Source organism: Bombina bombina, chromosome 1 (assembly GCF_027579735.1).
Source record: "Bombina bombina isolate aBomBom1 chromosome 1, aBomBom1.pri, whole genome shotgun sequence".
NCBI classification, from domain to species: domain Eukaryota; kingdom Metazoa; phylum Chordata; class Amphibia; order Anura; family Bombinatoridae; genus Bombina; species Bombina bombina.
The window spans coordinates 1,256,305,176-1,256,319,969 of record NC_069499.1 but is presented as its reverse complement, the minus strand read 5'-3'; the positions used below and the strand labels follow the sequence as shown (position 1 = coordinate 1,256,319,969).

General features: G+C 41.9%; 1 protein-coding gene across 1 annotated transcript in view; it reads right to left on the bottom strand.

Annotated features, from left to right (window-relative positions):
- USP10 (ubiquitin specific peptidase 10) overlaps positions 1-14,794 on the bottom strand; it is a gene marked incomplete in the record, with an annotated part of 485,306 nt that overhangs the window by 174,835 nt on the left and 295,677 nt on the right.

Below are 14,794 nucleotides of genomic sequence, written 5' to 3'. Positions count from 1 at the left end.
TTTTTTAACTAAGGGTAATAGCAGTAGTGATATAATTTATTATTCACACAGATGTCAGTTCAGATTTGGTTTCCTGCTATATACCTAGGCATTTAAAGTTGGAGCTATAAATGGCGTTCAGTGTAGTTGCCACACATATGGTTCAAAATATTAAATTGGTGTTAACATATTAATCATTAATATGTTAAAACAACAGTTTATGCACATTGAGGTAAAGATTATAAATGATGGTAACCCCTATCATAACATGGTCTAAATATACCCAGTTCAAACAAGTGGTCAGTTACATTGAGGTATACTCATAAAATATGTATCGGGTCAAATTGTTTGCAAAATTATCTGTATTATGTCTACCATATATTATGACCACTAAATTAATTTATCATATGATAAATTCATTTAGTGGTCATAATATATGGTAGACATAATACAGATAATTTTGCAAACAATTTGACCCGATACATATTTTATGACTATACCTCAATGTAACTGACCACTTGTTTGAACTGGGTATATTTAGACCATGTTATGATAGGGGTTACCATCATTTATAATCTTTACCTCAATGTGCATAAACTGTCGTTTTAACATATTAATGATTAATTAATATGTTAACACCAATTTAATATTTTGAACCCTATGTGTGGCAACTACACTGAACACCATTTATAGCTCCAACTTTAAATGCCTAGGTATATAGCAGGAAACCAAATCTAGCGTTAAATTTTAACCCCTGCTCAAACTAATTTATTCAGGGTGAATACATAGTTGCAGTTTGTTATTAGTTTCTCCAGTCCTTTATTATTTGGACAATATTACTGCCTATATTACTCGTGATTACTTGAAACTTTGTAACAATTAATATACTTTTGAACCACATGGTTATTCCAACTTAAGTTTATACTTTGAATCTATACAGAATTTATAAAGACTAGTTGCAGCACTAAGTATGTGCAAGGTATTTAATATTACAACTGCCAATAAAGTAGTATTTTATCAATATGTATCCCAACACGTGTTCAAGCATAACATACAACCCACTTTATGACCCAGTATAAATAAAAATATAGAATAAGATTGGAATTATCCATATTTAGACCGATAATCATATTGTGATTACAGTACATCCCATAGGTTTTGGGAGCTTTTTTCATCTAATGTGGACAACCATCTTTTGGTACTTACAGAATAAACAATTTCAAGGCCTTACCTTGTGCATATTCATACCACTTGAAAACACGGATACCTAATCTAATTTACCTTATGTTATAATTGTACCCATTTTTTAATATACAAATAAAAGTTAATGTTACCGAACAGGTATTTTCAGCCTCTTAGTCTGGGTATAGAGTGTTGCAATTGCATTCTTTTGGTGGCAATGTTCTCTTTTTCCACTTTTCAATTGTTATGTTCTATTGCAAAGCACCACTCCCTATAAGTGCTTGTCATTTGGTAAACTCCATTTGGAATACCCAAATTATTAATACACAAATAAGGAGATTGCCTTTAAAAGTTATTTGTTGGTTTCAGTAATTAATTGGCTAACATACAAGATTGAAGGAAAAAAAAGAAAAAAAAACATAATTTATGTTTACCTGATAAATTTATTTCTCTTGTGGTGTATCCAGTCCACGGATCATCCATTACTTGTGGGATATTCTCCTTCCCAACAGGAAGTTGCAAGAGGATCACCCACAGCAGAGCTGCTATATAACTCCTCCCCTAACTGCCATATCCAGTCATTCGACCGAAAACAAGCAAAGAAAGGAGAAACCATAGGGTGCAGTGGTGACTGTAGTTTAAAATGAAAAAATACCTGCCTTAAATTGACAGGGCGGGCCGTGGACTGGATACACCACAAGAGAAATAAATTTATCAGGTAAGCATAAATTATGTTTTCTCTTGTAAGGTGTATCCAGTCCACGGATCATCCATTACTTCTGGGATACCAATACCAAAGCTAAAGTACACGGATGAAGGGAGGGACAAGGCAGGTACTGAAACAGAAGGTACCACTGCCTGTAAAACCTCTCTCCCAAAAATAGCCTCCGAAGAAGCAAAAGTATCAAATTTGTAGAATTTTGAAAAAGTATGAAGCGAAGACCAAGTCGCCGCCTTGCAAATCTGTTCAACAGAAGCCTCATTTTTAAAGACCCATGTGGAAGCCACAGCTCTAGTAGAATGAACTGTAATCCTTTCTGGAGGCTGCTGGCCAGCAGTCTCATAGGCTAAGCGGATTATGCTTCTTAGCCAAAAAGAAAGAGAGGTTGCCGAAGCCTTTTGACCTCTCCTCTGTCCAGAGTAGACAACAAACAAAGCAGATGTTTGACGAAAATCTTTAGTAGCTTGTAAGTAAAACTTTAAAGCACAAACCACGTCCAGATTGTGTAATAGACGTTCCTTCTTTGAAGAAGGATTAGGACACAAAGACAGAACAACAATCTCTTGATTGATATTCTTATTAGATACCACCTTGGGTAAAAACCCAGGTTTGGTACGCAGAACTACCTTATCTGCATGGAAGATAAGGAGAATCACATTGTAAGGCAGATAACTCGGAAATTCTACGAGCCGAGGAAATAGCTACCAAAAAAAGAACTTTAAAAGATAAAAGTTTGATATCTATGGAATGAAGAGGTTCAAACGGAACACCCTGAAGAACTTTAAGAACCAAATTTAAGATCCAAGGTGGAGCAACAGGTTGAAACACAGGCTTGATTCTAACTAAAGCCTGACAAAATGCCTGAATGTCTGGGACATCCGCCAGACGCTTGTGCAAAAGAATAGATAGTGCAGAAATCTGTCCCTTTAAGGAACTAGCTGACAATCGTTTCTCCAATCCTTCCTGGGAATCCTGACCTTACTCTATGAGTAGCCCTTGGATTCACACCAATAAAGATATTTACGCCATATCTTATGATGGATCTTCCTGGTGACAGGCTTTCGTGCCTGAATTAAGGTATCAATGACTGACTCGGAGAAACCACGCTTTGATAAAATCAAGCGTTCAATCTCCAGGCAGTCAGCCTCAGAGAAATTAGATTTGGATGGTTGAAAGGACCTTGAAGTAGAAGGCCCTGTCTCAGCGACAGAGTCCATGGTGGAAAGGATGACATGTCCACCAGATCTGCATACCAAGTCCTGCGTGGCCACGCAGGCGCTATCAAGATCACGATGCTCTCTCCTGCTTGATTTTGGCAATCAGACGAGGGAGCAGAGGAAACGGTGGAAACACATAAGCCAGGTTGAAGGACCAAGGCGCTGCTAGAGCATCTATCAGCGTTGCCTTGGGGTCACTGGACCTGGATCCGTAACAAGGAAGCTTGGCGTTCTGGCGAGACGCCATGAGATCCAGTTCTGGTTTGCCCCAACGATGAATCAATTGTGCAAACACCTCCGGATGGAGTTCCCACTCCCCCGGATGAAAAATCTGACGACTTAGAAAAAAAGCCTCCCAGTTCTCTACACCTGGGATATGGATAGCTGATAGGTGGCAAGAGTGAATCTCTGCCCAGCGAATTATCTTTGAGACTTCTAACATCGCTAGGGAACTCCATGTTCCCCCTTGATGGTTGATGTAAGCCACAGTCGTGATGTTGTCCGACTGAAATCTGATGAACCTCAGAGTTGCTAACTGAGGCCAAGCCTGAAGAGCATTGAATATCGCTCTCAGTTCCAGAATATTTATTGGAAGGAGTGACTCCTCCTGAGTCCACGATCCCTGAGCCTTCAGGGAGTTCCAGACTGCACCCCAACCTAGAAGGCTGGCATCTGTCGTTACAATTGTCCAATCTGGCCTGCGAAAGGTCATACCTTTGGACAGATGGACCCGAGACAACCACCAGAGAAGAGAATCCCTGGTCTCTTGATCCAGATTTAGTAGAGGGGACAAATCTGTGTAATCCCCATTCCACTGACTGAGCATGCAGAGTTGCAGCGGTCTGAGATGTAGGCGTGCAAACGGCACTATGTCCATTGCCGCTACAATTAAACCGATTACTTCCATGCACTGAGCCACCGAAGGGCGAGGAATGGAATAAAGAACACGGCAGGAATTTAGAAGTTTTGATAACCTGGACTCCGTCAGGTAAATTTTCATTTCTACAGAATCTATCAGAGTCCCTAGGAAGGAAACTCTTGTGAGGGGGGATAGAGAACTCTTTTCCTCGTTCACCTTCCACCCATGCAACCTCAGAAATGCCAACACTATGTCCGTATGAGACTTCACAATTTGGAAGCTTGACGCCTGAATCAGGATTTCGTCTAAATAAGGGGCCACTGCTTTGCCCCGCGGCCTTAGGACCGTCAGAAGCGACCCCAGAACCTTCGTAAAAATTATTGGGGCTGTAGCTAACCCAAAGGGAAGAGCTACAAACTGGTAATGTCTGTCTAGGAAGGCAAACCTGAGAAACTGATGATCTTTGTGTATCGGAATGTGAAGATAAGCATCCTTTAAATCCACTGTAGTCATGTATTGACCCTCCTAGATCATAAGTAGGATGGTACGAATAGTCTCCATCTTGAATGATGGGACTCTGAGGAATTTGTTTAAGGTCTTTAGATCCAAAATTGGTCTGAAGGTTCCCTCTTTTTTGGGAACCACAAACAGATTTGAGTAAAATCCCTGTCCCTGTTCCTCCTTTGGAACTGGATGGATCACTCCTATAACTAGGAGGTCTTGTACACAGTGTAAGAATGCCTCTCTCTTTATCTGGTTTGCAGATAATTGTGAAAGGTGAAATCTCCCTTTTGGGGGGGAAGCCTTGAAGTCCAGAAGATATCCCTGGGATATAATTTCCAACGCCCAGGGATCCTGGACATCTCTTGCCCACGCCTGGGCGAAGAGCGAAAGTCTGCCCCCTACTAGATCCGTAACCGGATAGGGGGCCGTTCCTTCATGCTGTCTTAGAGGCAGCAGCAGGCTTTTTGGCCTGCTTACCTATGTTCCAGGCCTGGTTAGGTCTCCAGACCGTCTTGGACTGAGCAAAAGTTCCCTCTTGTTTTGCATTAGAGGAAGTTGATGCCGCACTTGCCTTGAAGTTTCGAAAGGCACGAAAATTAGACTGTTTGGCCCTTGATTTGGAACTATTCTGAGGAAGGGCATGACCTTTTCCTCCAGTGATATCAGCAATAATCTCCTTCAAACCAGGCCCGAATAGGGTCTGCCCCTTGAAGGGACTGTTAAGCAGCTTAGACTTTGAAGTAACGTCAGCTGACCATGATTTAAGCCATAGCGCTCTGCGCGCCTGGATAGCAAAACCAGAATTCTTAGCCGTTAGTTTAGTCAAATGAACAATGGCATCAGAAACAAAAGAATTGGCTAGCTTAAGTGCTCTAAGCTTGTCAAGTATGTCATCCAATGGAGTCGCTACCTGTAAAGCCTCTTCCAGAGACTCAAACCAGAACGCCGCAGCAGCAGTGACAGGAGCAATGCATGCAAGGGGCTGTAGGATAAAACCTTGTTGAATAAACATTTTCTTAAGGTAACCCTCTAATTTTTTATCCATTGGATATAAGAAAGCACAACTGTCCTCGACAGGGATAGTAGTACGCTTTGCTAGAGTAGAAACTGCTCCCTCCACCTTAGGAACTGTCTGCCATAAGTCCCGTGTGGTGGCGTCTATTGGAAACATTTTTCTAAAAATAGGAGGGGGAGAGAACGGCACACCTGGTCTATTCCATTCCTTAGTAATAATTTCTGTAAACCTTTTAGGTATTGGAAAAACATCAGTGCACACCAGCACTGCATAGTATTTATCCAGTCTACACAATTTCTCTGGCACTGCAATTGTATCACAGTCATTCAGAGCAGCTAAAACCTCCCTGAGTAATACGCGGAGGTGTTCAAGCTTAAATTTAAATGTAGAAATATCAGAATCAGGTTGCATCTTCTTCCCTGAGTCAGAAACATCACTCACAGAAAGAAGCTCTCCTTCCTCAGCTTCTGCATATTGTGAGGCAGTATCAGACATAGCTCTTAAAGCGTCAGTATGCTCTGTATTTCATCTAACTCCAGAGCTATCTCGCTTTCCTCTAAATTCAGGTAGTCTGGCTAATACCGCTGACAGTGTATTATCCATGACTGCCGCCATGTCTTGTAAAGTAAACGCTATGGGCGCCCTAGATGTACTTGGCGCCATTTGAGCGTGAGTCCCTTGAGCGGGAGTCAAAGGATCTGACACATGGGGAGAGTTAGTCGGCATAACTTCCCCCTCGTCAGATTCCTATGGTGATAATTTTTTTAAAGACAGAATATGATCTTTATTGCTTAAATTGAAATCAGTACATTTGGTACACATTCTAAGAGGGGGTTTCACCATGGCTTTTAAACATAATGAACAAGGAGTTTCCTCTATGTCAGACATGTTTGTAGAGACTAGCAATGATACTAGCAAGCTTGGAAAACACTTTAAATCAAGTTAACAAGCAAATATAAGAAACGGTACTGTGCCTTTAAGAGAAACAAATTTTGTCAGAATTTGAAAAACAGTGAAAAAAGGCAGTAAATCAAACGAAATTTTTACAGTGTGTATAATAAGCTAACAGAGCATTGCACCCACTTGCAAATGTATGATTAACCCCTTAGTTCAAAAAAGAAAAAAACGTTTATATCGTTTTTTTTATAACCGTCACACCAACTGCCACAGCCTTGCTGTGGGCCTTCCTTCCCCAACAAACGATTTTGTAAAGCCTAAGAGCCCTTTAGAGATGTCCTATAACATTCAGGGGACTCCTGGAGGAAGCTGGATGTCTCAGTCTGTAAAAGTTACTGCGCAAAAAAGCGCTAAATTAGGCCCCTCCCACTCATAGTAACACAGTGGAAAGCCTCAGGAAACTGTTTCTAGGCAAATTTAAGCCAGCCATGTGGAAAAAACTAGGCCCCAATAAAGTTTTTTCACCAAAGTATATATAAAAACGTTTAAACATGCCAGCAAACGTTTTATATTGTAAATATAAAAGAGTATTACCTCAGAAAGTAAGCATGATACCAGTCGCTATTAAATCACTGTATTCAGGCTTACCTTACATAAATTTGGTATCAGCAGCATTTTCTAGCATTCACATCTTCTAGAAAAAATCTTAACTGCACATACCTCATAGCAGGATAACCTGCACGCCATTCCCCCGCTGAAGTTACCTCTCTCTTCAGTCATGTGTGAGAACAGCAATGGATCTTAGTTACAACCTGCTAAGATCATAGAAATCACAGGCAGATTCTTCTATTTTTCTGCCTGGGACAAAATAGTACAACTCCGGTACCATTTAAAAATAACAAACTTTTGATTGAAGCAAGATAACAGCTACATTTCACCACTTTCCTCTTACTACCTCTATGCTTGTTGAGAGTTGCAAGAGAATGACTGGATATGGCAGTTAGGGGAGGAGCTATATAGCAGCTCTGCTGTGGGTGATCCTCTTGCAACTTCCTATTGGGAAGGAGAAGATACCACAAGTAATGGATGATCCGTAGACTGGATACACCTTACAAGAGAAAAAGCACTGAGATAAGGGGCCATCTGCAGGGGCTTAGAGGTAAACAGTGTTGGTTATGCAGACTAGGAATGGGTAATAACAGAATTTATGCTTACCTGATAAATTACTTTCTCTTGTGATGTAGCGAGTCCACTGATTCATCCTTTACATGTGGGATATTCTCCTTCCCAACAGGAAGTGGCAAAGAGAGCACACAGCAGAGCTGTCCATATAGCTCCCCCTCTAGCTCCACCCCCCAGTCATTCGACCGAAGGTTAGGAAGAAAAACAGAATTTATGCTTACCTGATAAATTACTTTCTCCAACGGTGTGTCCGGTCCACGGCGTCATCCTTACTTGTGGGATATTCTCTTCCCCAACAGGAAATGGCAAAGAGTCCCAGCAAAGCTGGTCACATGATCCCTCCTAGGCTCCGCCCACCCCAGTCATTCGACCGACGGACAGGAGGAAATATATATAGGAGAAACCATATGATACCGTGGTGACTGTAGTTAGAGAAAATAATTCATCAGACCTGATTAAAAAAACAGGGCGGGCCGTGGACCGGACACACCGTTGGAGAAAGTAATTTATCAGGTAAACATAAATTCTGTTTTCTCCAACATAGGTGTGTCCGGTCCACGGCGTCATCCTTACTTGTGGGAACCAATACCAAAGCTATAGGACACGGATGAAGGGAGGGAGCAAATCAGGTCACCTAAATGGAAGGCACCACGGCTTGCAAAACCTCTCCCCCAAAAATAGCCTCCGAAGAAGCAAAAGTATCAAATTTGTAAAATTTGGCAAAAGTGTGCAGAGAAGACCAAGTCGCTGCCTTACATATCTGGTCAACAGAAGCCTCGTTCTTGAAGGCCCATGTGGAAGCCACAGCCCTAGTGGAGTGAGCTGTGATTCTTTCAGGAGGCTGCCGTCCGGCAGTCTCATAAGCCAATCGGATAATGCTTTTAAGCCAAAAGGAAAAGAGAGGTAGAAGTCGCTTTTTGACCTCTCCTTTTACCAGAATAAACAACAAACAAGGAAGATGTTTGTATGAAATCTTTAGTAGCCTCTAAATAGAATTTTAGAGCACGGACTACGTCCAAATTGTGTAACAAACGTTCCTTCTTTGAAACTGGATTCGGACACAAAGAAGGTACAACTATCTCCTGGTTAATATTTTTGTTAGAAACAACTTTCGGAAGAAAACCAGGCTTAGTAAGCAAAACCACCTTATCTACATGGAACACCAGATAGGGCAGAGAACACTGCAGAGCAGATAACTCTGAAACTCTTCTAGCAGAAGAAATTGCAACTAAAAACAAAACTTTCCAAGATAGTAACTTAATATCTATGGAATGTAAAGGTTCAAACGGAACCCCTTGAAGAACTGAAAGAACTAGATTTAGACTCCAGGGAGGAGTCAAAGGTCTGTAAACAGGCTTGATCCTAACCAGAGCCTGAACAAATGCTTGAACATCTGGCACAGCTGCCAGTCTTTTGTGTAGTAAGACAGATAAAGCAGAGATCTGTCCCTTTAGAGAACTTGCAGATAATCCTTTCTCCAAACCTTCTTGTAGAAAGGAGAGAATCTTAGGAATTTTTATCTTATTCCATGGGAATCCTTTGGATTCACACCAACAGATATATTTTTTCCATATTTTATGGTAAATTTTTCTAGTTACAGGCTTTCTAGCCTGAATCAGAGTATCTATTACAGAATCTGAAAACCCACGCTTTGATAAAATCAAGCGTTCAATCTCCAAGCCGTCAGTTGGAGGGAAACCAGATTCGGATGTTCGAATGGACCCTGAACAAGAAGGTCCTGTCTCAAAGGTAGCTTCCATGGTGGAACCGATGACATATTCACCAGGTCTGCATACCAAGTCCTGCGTGGCCACGCAGGAGCTATCAAGATCACCGAGGCCCTCTCCTGATTGATCCTGGCTACCAGCCTGGGAATGAGAGGAAACGGTGGGAATACATAAGCTAGGTTGAAGGTCCAAGGTGCTACTAGTGCATCTACTAGAGTCGCCTTGGGATCCCTGGATCTGGACCCGTAGCAAGGAACCTTGAAGTTCTGACGAGATGCCATCAGATCCATGTCTGGAATGCCCCATAATTGAGTTATTTGGGCAAAGATTTCCGGATGGAGTTCCCACTCCCCCGGATGGAATGTCTGACGACTCAGAAAATCCGCTTCCCAATTTTCCACTCCTGGGATGTGGATCGCAGACAAGTGGCAGGAGTGATCCTCCGCCCATTGAATTATCTTGGTCACTTCTTTCATCGCCAGGGAACTCCTTGTTCCCCCCTGATGATTGATATATGCAACGGTCATCATGTTGTCTGATTGAAACCTTATGAATTTGGCCTTTGCTAGTTGAGGCCAAGCTCTGAGAGCATTGAATATCGCTCTCAGTTCCAGAATATTTATCGGGAGAAGAGACTCCTCCCGAGACCATAGACCCTGAGCTTTCAGGGATTCCCAGACCGCGCCCCAGCCCACTAGACTGGCGTCGGTCGTGACAATGACCCACTCTGGTCTGCGGAAGCTCATTCCCTGTGACAGATTGTCCAGGGTCAGCCACCAACGAAGTGAATCTCTGGTCTTTTGATCTACTTGAATCATCGGAGACAAGTCTGTATAATCCCCATTCCACTGTCTGAGCATGCACAGTTGTAATGGTCTTAGATGAATTCGTGCAAAAGGAACTATGTCCATTGTTGCAACCATCAATCCTATTACTTCCATGCACTGCGCTATGGAAGGACGAGGAACAGAATGAAGTACTTGACAAGAGCTTAGAAGTTTTGATTTTCTGACCTCTGTCAGAAAAATCCTCATTTCTAAGGAATCTATTATTGTTCCCAAGAAGGGAACTCTTGTTGACGGGGACAGAGAACTTTTTTCTTTGTTCACCTTCCATCCGTGAGATCTGAGAAAGGCTAGGACGATGTCCGTATGAGCCTTTGCTTTTGACAGGGACGACGCTTGAATTAGGATGTCGTCCAAGTAAGGTACTACTGCAATGCCCCTTGGTCTTAGAACCGCTAGAAGGGACCCTAGTACCTTTGTGAAAATCCTTGGAGCAGTGGCTAATCCGAATGGAAGTGCCACAAATTGGTAATGCTTGTCCAGGAAAGCGAACCTTAGGAACTGATGATGTTCCTTGTGGATAGGAATATGTAGGTACGCATCCTTTAAGTCCAAGGTAGTCATAAATTGACTTTCCTGGATGGTGGGTAGGATCGTTCGAATAGTTTCCATTTTGAACGATGGTACCCTGAGAAATTTGTTTAGGATCTTCAGATCCAAAATTGGTCTGAATGTTCCCTCTTTTTTGGGAACTACGAACAGATTGGAATAAAATCCCATTCCTTGTTCCTTTATTGGAACTGGGTGTATCACTCCCATCTTTTACAGGTCTTCTACACAATGTAAGAATGCCTGTCTCTTTATTTGGTTTGAGGATAAGTGAGATCTGTGGAACCTTCCCCTTGGGGGTAGTTCCTTGAATTCCAGGAGATAACCTTGAGAAACTATTTCTAGCGCCCAAGGATCCTGAACATCTCTTGCCCAAGCCTGAGCAAAGAGAGAGAGTCTGCCCCCCACTAGATCCGGTCCCGGATCGGGGGCTATCCCTTCATGCTGTTTTGGTAGCAGTGGTAGGCTTCTTGGCCTGCTTACCCTTGTTCCAGCCTTGCATTGGTTTCCAGGCTGGTTTGGGCTGTGAAGCATTACCCTCTTGCTTAGAGGATGCAGAATTAGAGGCTGGTCCGTTTCTGCGAAAAGGACGAAAATTAGGCTTATTTTTAGCCTTAAAAGACCTATCCTGTGGGAGGGCGTGGCCCTTTCCCCCAGTGATGTCTGAAATAATCTCTTTCAAATCTGGTCCAAATAATGTTTTACCTTTGAAAGGAATGTTAAGCAATTTTGTCTTGGAAGACACATCCGCTGACCAAGACTTTAGCCAAAGTGCTCTGCGCGCCACGATAGCAAATCCTGAATTTTTCGCCGCTAATCTAGCTAATTGCAAAGCGGCATCTAAAACAAGAGTTAGCCAATTTAAGTGCGTGAACTCTGTCCATAACCTCCTCATATGAAGATTCTCTACTGAGCGACTTTTCTAGTTCCTCGAACCAGAAACACGCCGCCGTAGTGACAGGAACAATGCATGAAATTGGTTGTAGAAGGTAACCCTGCTGTACAAAAATCTTTTTAAGCAAACCCTCTAATTTTTTATCCATAGGATCTTTGAAAGCACAACTATCTTAGGAATAGTAGTGCGTTTGTTTAGAGTAGAAACCGCCCCCTCGACCTTGGGGACTGTCTGCCATAAGTCCTTTCTGGGGTCGACTATAGGAAATAATTTCTTAAATATAGGGGGGGGGAACAAAAGGTATGCCGGGCTTTTCCCACTCTTTATTTACTATGTCCGCCACCCGCTTGGGTATAGGAAAAACGTCGGGGGGCACCGGAACCTCTAGGAGCTTGTCCATCTTACATAATTTCTCTGGAATGACCAAATTGTCACAATCATCCAGAGTAGATAACACCTCCTTAAGCAGTGCGCGGAGATGTTCTAATTTAAATTTAAATGTCACAACATCAGGTTCAGCTTGATTAGAAATTTTTCCTGAATCTGAGATTTCTCCATCAGACAAAACCTTCCTCATGGCCCCTTGAGATTGGTGTGAGGGTATGTCAGAACAGTTATCATCAGCGCCCTCTTGCTCTTCAGTGTTTAAAACAGAGCAATCGCGCTTTCTCTGATAAGTAGGCATTTTGGATTAAAGATTTGCTATGGAGTTATCCATTACAGCCGTTAATCGTTGCATGGTAATAAGTATTGGCGCACTAGATGTACTAGGGGCCTCCTGTGTGGGCAAAACTGGTGTAGACACAGTAGGGGATGATGTAGTATCATGTTTACTCCCCTCATTTGAGGAATCATCTTGGGCAATATCATTATCTGTGGCATTACTGTCCTTACTTTGTTTGGACACTATGGCACAATTATCACATAAATTTAAATGGGGAGACACATTGGCTTTCATACATATAGAACATAGCTTATTTGAAGGTACAGACATGTTAAACAGGCTTAAACTTGTCAACAATGCACAAAAAACGTTTTAAAATAAAACCGTTACTGTCACTTTAAATTTCAAACAGAAAACACTTTATTACTGAATATGTGAAAAAGTATGAAGGAATTGTTCAAAAATTACCAAATTTTCACCACAGTGTCTTAAAGCCTTAAAAGTATTGCACACCAAATTTCAGAGCTTTAACCCTTAAAATAACGGAACCGGAGCCGTTTTTCAATTTAACCCCTATACAGTCCCAGATACAGTCTTTGCTAAGACCCAACCAAGCCCTGAGGGGGATACGATACCAAATGACGCCTTCTAAAAGCTTTTTCAGAGATTCTTAGATCCTCACACATGCATCTGCATGCCCTGCTCTCAAAAAACAACTGCGCATTAATGGCGCGAAAATGAGGCTCAGTCTATGACTAGAAAGGCCCCCTGACTGAAAAAGGTGTCCAATACAGTGCCTGCCGTTTTATAAACGTTCCCCAAGATTATAAATGTCAATTGTTAGCCTAAATTTGAATAATATGCACAAATAAAGCAATCGATTTAGCCCATAAAAATGTCTACCAGTTTTTTAGCCCATAATAAGCCCTTTATTCTGTTTGTTTTTGACTAAGAAAATGGCTTACCGGTCCCCATGAGGGGAAATGACAGCCTTCCAGCATTACACAGTCTTGTTAGAAATATGGCTAGTCATACCTTAAGCAGAAAAGTCTGCTAACTGTTTCCCCCAACTGAAGTTACTTCATCTCAACAGTCCTATGTGGAAACAGCAATCGATTTTAGTTACTGTCTGCTAAAATCAACTTCCTCTTACAAACAGAAATCTTCATCCTTTTCTGTTTCAGAGTAAATAGTACATACCAGCACTATTTTAAAATAACAAACACTTGATAGAAGAATAAAAACTACATTTAAACACCAAAAAACTCTTAACCATCTCCGTGGAGATGTTGCCTGTGCAACGGCAAAGAGAATGACTGGGGTGGGCGGAGCCTAGGAGGGATCATGTGACCAGCTTTGCTGGGACTCTGCCATTTCCTGTTGGGGAAGAGAATATCCCACAAGTAAGGATGACGCCGTGGACCGGACACACCAATGTTGGAGAAAAGGAGAAACCATAGGGTGCAATGGTGACTGTAGTTTAAACAAAAACACTACCTGACTTAATAGCCAGGGCGGGCCGTGGACTCGATACATCACAAGAGAAAGTAATTTATCAGGTAAGCATAAATTCTGTTTTCTCTTGTAAGGTGTATGAGGTCCATGGATTCATCCTTACTTGTGGGATACCAATACCAAAGCTTTAGGACACGGATGAAGGGAGGAAACAAGACAGGTACCTTAAACGGAAGGAACCACTGCTTGAAAAACCTTTCTCCCAAAAATAGCCTCCGAAGAAGCAAAAGTATCGAATTTGGAAAATTTGGAAAAAGTATGCAGCGAAGACCAAGTCGCTGCCTTACAAATCTGTTCAACAGAAGCCTCATTTTTAAAAGCCCATGTGGAAGCCACTGCTCTAGTAGAATGAGCAGTAATTGTTTCGGGAGGCTGCTGGCCAGCAGTCTCATAGGCCAAACGGATGATGCTTTTCAGCCAAAAGGAAAGAGAGGTAGAAGTCGCCTTCTGACCTCTCCTCTTACCAGAATAGAAAAACAATGAAGGTGTTTGTCTGAAATCCTTAGTTGCTTGTAAATAAAACTTTTAAAGCACGAAACACATCAAGATTGTGTAACAGATGTTCCTTCTTCGAAGGAGGATTAGGACACAGAGAAGGAACAACAATTTCCTGGTTAATATTCTTATTAGACACAACCTTAGGAAGAAAACCGGGTTTGGTACGCAAGACTACCTTATCTGCATGGAAAACCAGGTAAGGTGAATCACACTGTAAATCAGATAACTCTGATACTCTTCGAGCAGAAGAGATAGCTACCAAAAACAAAACTTTCCAAGATAAAAGCTTAATATCTATGGAATGTAAAGGTTAAAACGGAACCCCTTGCAGAACTGAAAGAACTAAATTCAGACTCCATGGCTGAGCCACAGGTCTATAAACAGGCTTGATTCTGACTAAAACCAGACTAAATGTTTGAACGTCTGGTACCTCTGCCATACGTTTGTGTAAGAGAATAGACAAAGCAGATATCTGTCCTTTTAAGGAACTAGCTGATAATCCTTTCTCCAATCCTTCTTGGAGAAAAGACAATATCCTGGGAATC